Genomic DNA, 3,423 nt, shown 5'->3' with positions numbered 1-3,423 from the left:
TCTACTGGATCTGTAAAGTTCTTGCTTATACAATTAATGAACTTGACTGCAACCGGAAGAGCCATCAGCGAGATTTTTAAGACAAAAAATTCTTTCAACAAAATTCTTTCCCCATGTAACAGTGGGTAGAGAAGAATGTGGGGTTTGTATGTGTTCACTGCAGGTTTTTCTGCATGTTGCCTAGCTGTGATTCGTTAGCAGTAGTGCAGCGTATTTTTCACGTGAAACAGATAAGTTGCGTGGATATAATTGTACATCTTTTTTTGGAAGATGGGAAGCCAGTTATACTGGTGCGAGAAAATGCAGTGCACACGTTCATACATAATGCATTAGGAACGGGGTACCCAGATCTTAGGACTGGTTTTGAAATCCAAGGCACTCGTTTTATATATATAAATGGTTTAATTTCCAGCCAAGCAGCCAAAACTCGTCCAGAATGCTTCCTTCATTGTCTCTGTCCCAGAGAACACGTGGGAGGATCACAGCCTGCCCAGAAAGAGAGCTGATTCATCATGAAAAAGGATGAGTTTAGGAAAGAAGTGTCTAAATGCTGTGGTATGGTTTTTCTTTTCCAGATAAAGTATGTCACAAACAGGAATGGGTTCCTGTGCAGGAAACGGCTCTTTCGTAAAAGGGACCAGGGAACACAATGTATTAGGCCAATGCAGTGGCAGCACAAAACAAGTACAGCAGCTACTGATTTCCTTCCTCTGACGTGCCAAAGCCTGATTTACTGCAGAGCTGCAGGGAAGCAGTTAGGGCGGCTGTCAATACCACTGTCGCCTTTGCTGTGGATAGAGGATGATGCACGCTCTCATCCTAGCAGACACTTGTATCAGAAGGTACCAGCTACGGAAAAACCAATGCAGGCAGCTGAATGCATTTGCTATCAACATAAACTTCCCTGAGGTGTTACCAGGAAAAGGGAAGTTCTCTGATGAAGGAAAGTGTTCAAGAGAAGGTTTGCATGAGTCGATAGGGTACTCTGAATGAAGGAAGTTAATTTTTGCACCTCCAGTTAACTAATGCTCATGCAGCGAAGAAGCGCTGTGATGTGCAAAATGACCCCTGCTGTTTTCCTAGGCGCTGCCCCCAGGTGCAGCAAAAGCCCTCCAGAGCATCTTGCGCTCACGCACTGGCTCCCGCAGGAGGAGCAGAGGGGTCTCGCCTGCCTGGCTGGAGCCAGCAGCCAGTGGGAGAAAGGACATGGCCCTGAAATGAAAGAGTCTCTGTCGCTGAGTATTTCCGAACTCAAACATTCTGGAGCGAGGCTTCTTGAAGCACAACTTTCCATGAGCCTCTTAGGAGCGTTGGCTGCTGCGGGGTGAGCCAGACCTGGGAGGCTGCCGTGTATTCGGATAAGGTGGTTTTGGCGTGTCCCAGCTGCAACAGGGAGCTGCCTGGAGCAAGTCTGGGAGACACCGTCACTTGCTGGGGCGTTTGTAGCTGCAGTGTGCTTGGACCCATAAAAGACAACGGCAAACGGAGAGATCTCGTGTTGCTTTACTGTTGGCACCTGTCCAGCAGATACCGCATCCTGTCATGGAGAAATCGCTGCTGGGCAAAGCCACAAAGACAGGCTACCACAGTAGCTGATGAGGGTGACGGTGCTGAAATAAAAAAGGGGTCACTTTAATTAATGGGCCAATGTGAGCCTCCAAATTGAAATCTCGGTGGAGGGAATTAGAATAACCTCTGGGTGAGCTGAGTTGGAGCAGCGGGCTGCTGAGCTGCGCATTGAGAAATAGGAAGTGTGGGTTGTGAGCACCGATGAAAGACTATCCTGGGTGGGAGCACTGGGGAAATGAAGACAGGGTTAAAAGAGACAACACAAATTACTGCAGAAGAGATTTTTCTTGCCTCATCATTACCTTTTCATCTTCAGCATCAAAATGCAGGTGTTCCCCACTGGAAATCTCCACTAGATGTCCATCTTCAAACAAAAACCTGCAAGCAGGCTGTTGAGCAGAATCTGAGGCTGTCCCTCAGCATGAACAAGGATCATGGTCTTATCGACCAGCAGAGATGTTCTCAGACAGCTCTGCCATAGCTCTCTTGCCATTTTACTTCGTAATTAAAAACGCACCAAAACCTCAGAAGCTGTTGCCTCTTGAATAAAACAGGGCAACAATGCACTGGAGACAAGGAGAAACGCCGTTTGTCTGGGAGGCAGGAGACTGGTCGGCTTTAGTAGCTGGACTTTCCACTTTAGCTGTGCTGCTGTGCTGCTCTCAGCGTAGCAGACGTTAGCCTGTGGGCTCTAACGGGCGGATCTGCGTGGCAATAAAGAGAGTTTCAGACTTCCAGTGCCAGACTGGAAGGTGCAGACGGAGTCACAGGATGTCCATTTCAGTGGGACAGCTGGTAGCTGCTGATGACTGCTGTAGCAGCCTGATCCACAGAAGCCATGGCAGACCCTCCGGCGCTGTGTGTCCCTTAGCCAGTGCCTACGTGTCTTCTTTACACACAGTGCAGAGGCTCAGGCCCCATGTGTTTCCTGGCACAGCGTGTCAGAAGGGGCCGTTTCCACCTCTGTCATCTGAGCCCTTTCTTCCTCGCCTGTTCCAGAGCTCTTCCTCTTGCATCAGTTTTTCTCCAGATATCAAATGTCTGAAGTTCATTAGTCAACACCAGTTCGGCCTTAAACATGCATTAGATGTTCTCCTCTCCCCTGTTCTTAGTCATCGTGGTTTCCCACACCCATTAAGAAAAAAGACAGTCAGCAAAATGACACTTATTATTAACCCTTTCTCTTCCAACGAAAGGTCAAGGTTAAATCCCAACTCAGTGTATTTGATCAGAGAACTGATAAAAATCAAGGTTTTGGCCTTTCTATTGCCTATTTTGAGAGACCAATTTGCCCTTTCTTTCCTCTGTCTGTGTAAGGGACAATCATTTCCAGCACCGTTCATATCTGCACTGGTAACGTCAGCGCTGCTCTCCCAAGTTTTTGGTGTGAGTCATGCTGAGAGTTACACAGAGCTGAGCAGCAACGCTGGAATCAAAATGGTTCTCGAGTACCTCTCTGTGGAAGGAAAGCCTCGGCTCCCAAGGGGCATGTCAAAACCATTTGTATTACTTGTATGTCGAAGAGGAATTATGTTATTCTTATGCCAGTTTTTTTGCTTTTTAAAATACTGTTTACTTTTTCAGGTAGGTTTTCATATTTCAGCAGAGGGCACTGTGACCTTACTTAGAACTCAGTTTGTTAATTGGACTTCTTGAGCATGGGAAAACATTATACCCTTTTTCCTCAGCGTCAGTCTTTAAATCACAGGGTTACATATGCAGGATTTACTTATTCTCCACTTTAATCACTACATCACCATCATGGCTAAAAGACTGGAAGCAAGCAGAAAAAAAAAAAGAAAGAAAGAAAACCAACACTTAATGGAATTAACATATTATTTAAAATAATATATT

This window comes from Buceros rhinoceros, unplaced genomic scaffold (assembly GCF_000710305.1).
Source record: "Buceros rhinoceros silvestris isolate BGI_N320 unplaced genomic scaffold, ASM71030v1 scaffold1504, whole genome shotgun sequence".
In the NCBI taxonomy this organism is placed as follows: Eukaryota; Metazoa; Chordata; class Aves; order Bucerotiformes; family Bucerotidae; genus Buceros; species Buceros rhinoceros.
Note: the sequence above shows the minus strand (reverse complement) of the source record.